Genomic DNA, 10,221 nt, shown 5'->3' with positions numbered 1-10,221 from the left:
CTGTGCCATAACAGTGGCTAAGGTATGTTTAAAAATTTGGGTGGTTTATAGCAAGGTATGTGCTATGCTATTCTAACTTTGCCTTTTTATCTTCTGGTATCTTGAGGGGAAATGGACCTACATAAGATACTCACAGTTGGGGCTCTGTAACGTTGAGAATACTGAAGGAGGAAGATAAGTACAGAAGGAAAAACCAGTCATATATGGGTAAGGCTGCATCTGTCAAAGAGGACTGCTGGACACTGAGCTGTTCAGCCTCTGGTTTTGACTGGTACAATTTGGGGATGTTTGGAGCTGGTAAATCTCTTTAAGGATGATAAAACTGATTAATGATGTTAAGATGTTTATAATATTATTAAACTAATATGTGAATGAATGAATGAATTAATAGGGTAGAAAGTAAAGTTCTTTACTACAGAAAGCTGCAAGGAACATTATAGGAATGACAGGATATAAGAACTCAACATTTGGCAATAATCATAATATTCAAAAATTGTTTCAACCAGGAACATCAAAGGATGCTAGAACTTATTGGAGAAAATTTGAAGAGAAACAGGATACTTTTTAAAATATTCTTTTTAAAACATTTATTTAAGTATAGTTGATTTACAGCTATAAGACTTTAAGTCTGAAATTAGGTCAAAATGATAGTATAAAATAATATGTAAAAAGAAGAATATCTTGAAGCGTATGGCTTCAGGTGTACATACATGCTCAGGAAATATGAAAGTGTGGAGTAAGTGTATGAATACTATGATACCAGTGAGTCTTATCTGTTTCTGCATTTGAACCATTTCCAATAGAACAAGTCTTTTTACCCACAATTCACTTAGCATAATATTTTCAAGGTTCAGCCACTTTATGACGTGTATCGGAACTCCATTTCTTTTTATGGATGAGTAATATTCCATTTATAGATATATCACATTTTGCTTATTCATTCATCAGTTAGTGGCTATTTGGGTTATTTCTACTCTTTGGCTGTTTTGAATAATCTTGCTATAAATACCTGTGTAGAGATTTACTTCTTTTAGGGATGAGAATATGGTAACTCTATGTTTAACATTTTGAGGAGCTGTCTGACCAGGACTTTAAGATCATACTTGTTTCATTTGAAGGTGTACAACTCTGTGCACAGTGAATATCTTGTTGAATATTGGTGGAAAGTCTTACTGTAGAAATAATTAAGTAAATTGAAAAACCAAGATAAACACAGTTGAAGCCCATTGCCTCATACCTGGTTGATTCAATGGGTATATATACTTTTTATTATTGTGCATTTTTGCTTTTATGTTTTTTGTTTTAAATGTTATGGAATCAATGTTGGTTTACATACAAAGCATTTCCTTATCTTACAACATTAATTATGATGGAGAAAGGGTCTCGAATAAGTGAATTAAATATTATTCAAGGACAGTAGGATCATTCGGATCAGTAGAATTTTGCCACAGAAATATATTGATTTTACTCATAATATTCATGAAGAACTGAAATGAAAAACTTTCTCTCATTAGTTTAATAGCTGGTGTAGCCTCCCTTATTCATTGTCATCTTCAATTTTCACGTGTAAATCAAGTGGTTTAGTATGTTTCCAGGGTTATGAATGACTGTTATTTCTTGGGTGTCTTCAGGGTCTATCCTTTCTCACAGGCAGCCAGCAAAAGGTGCCCTTTTGTATGAATGTGTCTGGATCATATATTCATACATTGTGACAAATCTGAAGAAAATGAGAGACAAAATCACTGTTGTTGAACAGTACTGTATTTCTATTCTAAGCAAGTGAGGGAAGATGTTAGCTAACTCATTTTAGTGTTAGCTCACAGTTTGGGTAGCTTTGAGTGCTACAAGTTTTGCATGTATTCAACATTTGATACCTGAGTATCTGGTTCCTTATTAAATGGTATTCCTTTGAGTGTGTGCCTGCTAACAAATATATAGGCTCAATACATGAGAGTGTGGAGTGGGTACATGAATACTAGGCCCAGTGTTCAGTCCAGCCTTTCTTCTTTTTTAAAAAAATATTTTTAAATTAATTAATTAATTTGACTGCATCAGGTCTTAGTTGCGGCATGTGGGATCTTTGCTGAGGCACGCGGGATCTTTTGTTGCAATGCGTGGGCTCTTCATTGCAGCGTGCGGGCTTCTCTCTAGTTGTGGTGTGCTGGGTTTCTCTTCTCTAGGTGTGGCGTGCGGACTCCAGAGCGTGTGGGCTCTGTAGTTGTGGTGCCCGGGCTCCAGAGAGCATGGGCTCTGTAGTTTGCGGCACGGCGGGCTCTCTAGTCAAGGCACGTGAGCTCAGTAGTTGTGGTGCACGAGCTTATTTGCCCCACTGTATGTGGGATCTTAGTTCCCCGACCAGGGATTGAACCCGTGTCCCCTGCATTGGAAGGTGGATTCTTTACCACTGGACCACCAGGGAAGTCCCTGTCCCAGCCTTTTTTCAATTTTGTATTTGTACCTCTTATATACTTTTTATTTTATGTACAGTAAAACACACCCTTTGTCGTGTACAGTTCTGTGGGTTTTGACAAAGGTATATAATAGTATATCTAGCACCACAATCATGATGTGGAGGGTTTCCATTACCCCTAAAATCCCCTTGTGTTTCTCCTCCTTCTACTCCACAATTTCTTGCAATCACTGTTTCTATAGTTTTGCCTTTTACAAAATGTCATTTAAATGGAATCAAACATTACTTAGCGTCTAGGGTCTAGTTCCTTTTACTTAGCACTCTGAGTTTCCCAGTTTACTTGCAGGCCTTTATCCTTCAGAGACCTCTGTTAGGTTGTAGATGTACTACTCCTAGGATTCTTAATTGCATTTTGTGTGGAGAAAAGACAAGCCAATCTTACTCCATCTTAATTCCACTTATGTCTTACCTCTCTCTAATGTCTTTTTTCATTTGGTTCTTTTTTTATAATTTCCATTTATCTTTTGAACTGTCTCATCTATCGATATTTTTCTGTTCTTGCCATTGCTCCATTCATTTCTATATGTTGCTTGTAATAGATTTTCAGAGTTCTTATCTTACTTCCAGAATATAGGTCTCACGACGCCTTTATCATGTGCTTTTCATTTGACCCATCACAAAGCATTTTCACAAAGTCTTTATTTGGTGGAATACAACTTTAGAATTTCTCACTTAAAAAGAGAACTGTTATGCCACTAATTTGCATAGCATTGTAAACAGGATTACTGACTATTTGCAGAGTGAAGAATTCAGAGAGGAAATAAGTGAAGAAATGAAATGACAAAGGTGATAAAGGACCAAGGAACTATGATTTGTGTGACAAGGACTAGACATGTGGGGATGCCTGTACAATAACTAATTACATAGAACCAATTGTTGTACTTGATTTTTAAATGAATTTCATGTATTTTCTAATCTGATTTATATTCTTTGTGATGTTCTGCTGCAGGTCAAAGGCTAGAAAGTTATCATACTTCAAGGAGGAAAGGTGAGCAGCTACTCGGGTGCTATTGAAAGTTTTGGTCTGTGTTCTGGCCAGTGATGTGAGAAATTCAAGTCCTGTCAACTCATTCTTTCAGGAGCTCAGAGAGCATGCTTTTATGATAGATTTTTCCCTATAGGTATGCCTACTTTGTTAATGGAATCTTCATTATTGTTTCTTTCCTTTATTAAATAAAAATCTCTCTTTGAAGTAACTTGGTTAACATTTAAGAACCATTGATAGATTTCCTTTTTATACCATTTTATTATGTATGAAAATAATCTTTTAGTGAAATTTAAATGTGCCAAAATATTTATTTATCTTTTTATTACTAGCATTTCAGAACTTAGATTTTTTACTCATATTTCTACGATAATCAAACCTTATTTGCTACCTCATTTACAAATATTACCCCACTTCTCCTTGAAATTTTAGTTGACTTAATTTTTTTGTATTTTCTCAATAGATTTTATTTTATTTTATTCGAAAAATCCATGGTTATGTGCCTACTGTGCTGTGTAGTTGAGGGTTCCATTGTTCAACTACTAAACAAAATGTCTACTGTATATGTTCTGTTTTTTATTCATAATGCAGTAGTTAAGCCTGAAGAAAATAAGCCTGGCTATGGAAATGCTTATTTGTTGGGAGAGTGCTTGTCTGGATCGATGATGAGAAAAATTGTCTGAGGATGCTGAGGGACTCATTCCAGATGTCAATCTGAGGTCCAGATGAATGCCCCTCTAATAGGACAAATAAGACCCTCATAGCCTGGCTTTATTTGGTGACCCCTCATTGACGACATAATACTACTGCAAGCATGCCTTTTCTTTCTCCAGGGCAAGGCATTATTAGCATCCTATCTTATGAGGCAATATTCGCTGTATATATGCTAAGTGATCCAAGACTTGCTTCATTTTGCTCACTTTGAACAGAGATGTATATAGAACTTGTTTAAAGGAAATGTTCTTGAGTAATAAATGAGGAAACAAAAGAAATGTTGCATTAATAAGGGGTCAAGCAATTGTGATGGGTACCGAAAGCCTCATTAGTGTTGGGCTAAAAGAAGGGAACCATGCATGCCTATAATAAATATTGACCATGGAGTCAGTATTAGTGCTTTGTTATTTTTAGTGTTGAGTATTTTTTGAGACTATATCTTTCTTTTGTTGTTGTTGTTGTTGTTGTTTATTTATGGTTTTCTGAGGAAGAAGGGCTGAAATGAGGGCCTCCACTTCAGAGAATAGGGGTGAGTAACTATACCTGAGTCCTTTAAAATTCATATGTCATGTGCTCTGTGCCACACCCTGAAGTCTCTGTGTTCATCTGTTCAATGGCTTACTCAATTATATCTTCATGATATGTTCTTTTCTTTGGTTATTGCCTCTACCTTCATTTCCAAATTTTAAATTTTATTTTATCAGAGTTTTGGGTGGACTGACAAATGGAGAATCTTGGAAAATTGTTGGTTTTTTAATACATTTTCGTATTGCAGTGAAATATCCTTTGGTGAAATTAAGCTGTGCTTGGGAGTTTCCATAACAAATTATGGTTTCAGAATGTTGACCCCATGATTGAGATCATCAGAGTTAGAGCATTTTGGTCAGATCCATAAGATCATTATGGGTCATTATTGCTACTCTTCTCAGTGTTGAATTTGACTTTAATTAGGCGTTTCTCATTTTTTGATGTGAAAAATTATATATTAAACTTTCTGAGATCTTTCTAAGGCCATGAAGATTTTAAATGATACAAAAGCTGGAAGTACTTCATTTTCCTGAAACACAAAAAAATTCAATTTTCCATAGTACATTAATCTCGCAAAAGATATCGGGTTGGGTTAATCAAGTGTAGAGATAGTGAAATTTCATATATTAAATAATTAATCATTATTTGTTGTTAAAATTGAAACATCCATCAATAAGGAAAATGGTCTGTATATTCCTTGGCATGATTACACAGGTTTTATGTTACCTAGGGCCTGGTGTTTAATACTTTAGAAATGGGTAAACTCTGTTTTTCTCTTGACAAAGTTATGGTCGCAAATTCTTTGAAGTAATAATTGTTTTTGTTATTTTTATACTTATTTATTTATTTATGTATAGTAATATATATTTTCACTTCTCCAGAACCTAGCAAAGTAATTCAAATTAACCCAATAACAACTAATAAAATAGCCATGAACATTAATAATTGTAATATTAGGGAGGAAAAGAGACCTACCAGATACTGACATGAACTGTAGAAACTCATATCATTAAAAAACATTTGAGTATAATTATGAATGACAGGAACACTAGAACATATTTTGGTCTAATAAATATGATCCTAAAATTACATAATTGTTTATTCATCCATGTTAGTATATAAGTAGATTTGTAGTGCATGTTTGCTGTCTTAATGTGTAGAATTAAATTCATACATAGTATTAATGCTGTAAATGGCAAGTATTAAAAATGTACAACCCAGGGTGTTTTAAAAAGGAAGTACTTTTTCCTAGGATTGGGAACAAGATGATGTCCTGTCTCATCACTTCTTTTTTTTTAATTGAAGTATAGTTGAGGTACAATATATATAAGTTATAGATATAAATATAGTGATTCACAATTTTCTTGTTTTTTGTTTTTTAAACATCTTTATCGGAGTATAATTGCTTTACAATGGTGTGTTAGTTTCTACTTTATAACAAAGTGAATCAGTTATACATATACATATGTTCCCATATCTCTTCCCTCTTGCATCTCCCTCCCTCCCACCCTCCCTATCCCACCCCTCTAGGTGGTCACAAAGCACCGAGCTAATCTCCCTGTGCTATGCGGTTGCTTCCCACTAGCTATCTATTTTATGTTTGGTAGTGTATGTATGTCCATGCCACTCTCTCACTTTGTCCCAGCTTACCCTTCCCCCTCCCCATAGCCTCAAGTCCATTCTCTACTAGGTCTGTGTCTTTATTCCCGTCTTGCCACTAGGTTCTTCATGACCTTTCTTTTTTTTTTCTCCTTAGATTCCATATATATGTGTTAGCATACTATATTTGTTTTTCTCTTTCTGACTTACTTCACTCTGTATGACAGACTCTAGCTCCATCCACCTCACTACAAATAACTCCATTTCGTTTCTTTTTATGGCTGAGTAATATTCCATTGTATATATGTGCCACATCTTCTTTATCCATTCATCCGATGAGGGACACTTAGGTTGCTTCCATGTCCTGGCTATTGTAAATAGAGCTGCAATGAACATTTTGGTACATGACTCTTTTTGAATTATGGTTTTCTCAGGGTATATGCTCAGTAGTGGGATTGCTGGGTCGTATGGCAGTTCTATTTTTAGTTTTTTAAGGAACCTCCATACTGTTCTCCATAGTGGCTGTATCAATTTACATTCCCACCAACAGTGCAAGAGTGTTCCCTTTTCTCCACACCCTCACCAGCATTTAATGTTTCTAGACTTTTTGATGATGGCCATTCTGACCAGTGTGAGATGATATCTCAGTGTAGTTTTGATTTGCATTTCCCTAATGATTAATGATGTTGAGCATCCTTTCATGTGTTTGTTGGCAATCTGTATATCTTCTTTGGAGAAATGTCTAATTATGTCTTCTGCCCATTTTTGGATTGGGTTTTTTGTTTTTTTGTTGTTGAGCTGCATGAGCTGCTTGTAAATTTTGGAGATTAATCCTTTGTCAGCTGCTTCATTTGCAAATATTTTCTCCCATTCTGATGGTTGTCTTTTGGTCTTGTTTATGGTTTCCTTTGCTGTGCAAAAGCTTTTAAGTTTCATTAGGTCCCATTTGTTTATTTGTGTTTTTATTTCCATTTCTCTAGGAGCTGGGTCAAAGAGGATCTAGCTGTGATTTATGTCATAGAGTGTTCTTCCTATGTTTTCCTCTAAGAGTTTGATAGTGTCTGGCCTTACATTTAGGTCTTTAATCCATTTTGAGTTTATTTTTGTGTATGGTGTTAGGGACTGTTCTAATTTCATACTTTTACATGTAGCTGTCCAGTTTTCCCAGCACCACTTATTGAAGAGGCTGTCTTTTCTCCACTGTATACTCTTGCCTCCTTTATCAAAGATAAGGTGACCATATGTGCGTGGGTTTACTTCTGGGCTTTCTATCCTGTTCCATTGATCCATATTTCTGTTTTTGTGCCAGTACCATACTGTCTTGATTACTGTAGCTTTGTAGTATAGTCTGAAGTCAGGGAGTCTGATTCCTCCAGCTACATTTTTGGTTCTCAAGATTGCTTTGGCTATTCGGGGTCTTTTGTGTTTCCATACAAATTGTGAAAGTTTTTGTTTTAGTTTTGTGAAAAATGTCAGTGGTAGTTTGATAGGGATTGCATTGAATCTGTAGATTGCTTTGGGTAGTAGAGTCATTTTCACAATGTTGATTCTTCCAATCCAAGAACATGGTATATCTCTCCATCTATTTGTATCATCTTTAATTTCTTTCATCAGTGTCTTTTAATTCTCTGCATACAGGTCTTTTGTCTCCTTAGGTAGGTTTATTCCTAGATATTTTATTCTTCTTGTTGCAATGGTAAATGGGAGTGTTTTCTTAATTTCACTTTCATATTTTTCATCATTAGTATATAGGAATGCAAGAGATTTCTGTGCATTAATTTTGTATCCTGCTACTTTACCAAATTCATTGATTAGCTCTAGTAGTTTTCTGGTAACATCTTTAGGATTCTCTATGTATAGTATCATGTCATCTGCGAACAGTGACAGCTTTACTTCTTCTTTTCCAATTTGGATTCCTTTTATTTCTTTGTCTTCTCTGATTGCTGTGGCTAACACTTCCAAAACTATGTTGAATACTAGTGGTGAGAGTGGGCAACCTTGTCTTTTTCCTGATCTTAGTGGAAATGGTGTCAGTTTTTCACCATTGAGGACGATGTCCGCTGTGGGTTTGTCATATATGGCCTTTATTATGTTGAGGAAAGTTCCCTCTATGCCTACTTTCTGCAGGGCTTTTATCATAAATGGGTGTTGAATTTTGTCAAAAGCTTTCTCTGCATCGATTGAGATGATCATATGGTTTTTCTCCTTCAATTTGTTAATATGGTGTGTCACGTTGATTGATTTGCATATATTAAAGAATCCTTGCATTCCTGGAATAAACCGCACTTGATCATAACGTATGATCCTTTTAATGTGCTGTTGGATTCTGTTTGCTAGTATTTTGTTGAGGATTTTTGCATCTATGTTCATCAGTGATATTGGTCTGTAGTTTTCTTTCTTTGTGACATCTTTGTCTGGTTTTGGTATCAGGGTGATGGTGGCCTCGTAGAATGAGTTTGGGAGTGTTTCTCTCTCAGCTATATTTTGGAAGAGTTTGAGAAGGATGGGTGTTAGCTCTTCTCTAAATGTTTGATAGAATTCGCCTGTGAAGCCATCTGGTCCTGGGCTTTTGTTTGTTGGAAGATTTTAATTCACAGTCTCAATTTCAGTGCTTGTGATTGGTCTGTTCATATTTTATATTTCTTCCGGGTTCAGTATCAGAAGGTTGTGCTTTTCTGAGAATTTGTCCATTTCTTTCAGTTTGTCCGTTTTATTAGCATAGAGTTGCTTGTAGTAATCTTGCATGATCGTTTGTATTTCTGCAGTGTCAGTTGTTACTTCCCCTTTTTCATTTCTAATTCTATTGATTTGAGTCTTCTCCCTTCTTTTCTTGATGAGTCTGGCTAATGGTTTATCAATTTTGTTTATCTTCTCAAAGAACCAGCTTTTAATTTTGTTGATCTTTGCTATCATTTCCTTCATTTCTTTTTCATTTATTTCTGATCCGATCTTTATGATTTCTTTCCTTCTGCTAACTTTGGGGTTTTTTTGTTCTTCTTTCTCTAATTGCTTTTGGTGCAAGGTTAGGTTGTTTATTTGAGATGTTTCTGTTTCCTAAGGTAGGATTGTATTGCTATAAACTTCCCTCTTAGAACTGCTTTTGCTGCATCCCATAGGTTTTGGGTCGTCGTGTCTCCATTGTCATTTGTTTCTAGGTATTTTTTTATTTCATTTGTAAAGGTTGTACTCCATTTGTAATTATTATAAAATATTGCTATATTTCCCGTGGTGTACAATATAGCTTGTAGCTTATTTTATACTTAATAGTTTGTACCTGTTAATTCACTACACCTAATTCATCCTCTCCCTTCCCTCTCCCCAGTGGTAACCACTACTTTGTTCTCTATATCTGTGAGTCTACTTCTTTTTGTTACATTCACTAGTTTGTGAGGCCCTTGTGATGTCCTTGTCTGGCTTTGGTATCACTGTTAAGTTGGCCTCATAGTATGAGTTAGGAAGTGTTTCTTCCTCCTCTATTTTTTGAAAGAGTTTGAGAAGTATTGATGTCAATTCTTCCTTAAATGTTTGGTAGAATTCACCAGTGAAGCATATGGTCCTAGGCTTTTCTTTGCTGGTAGTTTTTTTTTTTTTTTAATTTCTGACTCAGTCACTTTTTTATTAATCTGTCATGGTCCATTTGGGCCGTCATAACAGACACCACTGACCAGGTAGCGTATAAACAATAGAAATTTATTTTTCAGGTTTTGGATGCTGGAATACCAGCATGGTTGAAATCAGGGGGCTTGTATGCTCGTGTTAGGGCCCTCTTCTGAGTTGAAGACTTCTTGTATCTTCACATGGTGAAAGGAATAAGAGTTTAGTGGAGGTCTCTTTTATAAGAAAGGAATCTTATTCACCAGGTCTCCACCATTATGGTACAAACACTTCCCAAGAGCCCCACCTACTAATCCGTTAACTTTTGGGG

The 10,221-nt window shown here is 35.5% G+C and overlaps 1 non-coding gene across 1 annotated transcript; it reads left to right on the top strand.

Moving 5' to 3' along the window:
- The first annotated feature begins 4,111 nt into the window (after window positions 1-4,111).
- LOC118891574 lies at window positions 4,112-4,178 on the top strand. The gene has a single exon (XR_005019129.1). It is a non-coding gene; the product is annotated as a small nucleolar RNA SNORD109A (small nucleolar RNA).
- The last annotated feature ends 6,043 nt before the right edge of the window (window positions 4,179-10,221 follow it).

Source organism: Balaenoptera musculus, chromosome 2, assembly GCF_009873245.2.
Source record: "Balaenoptera musculus isolate JJ_BM4_2016_0621 chromosome 2, mBalMus1.pri.v3, whole genome shotgun sequence".
Taxonomy (NCBI): Eukaryota; Metazoa; Chordata; class Mammalia; order Artiodactyla; family Balaenopteridae; genus Balaenoptera; species Balaenoptera musculus.
The sequence above is the reverse complement of the archived record's forward strand: the minus strand, read 5'-3'. Positions and strand labels throughout refer to the sequence as shown.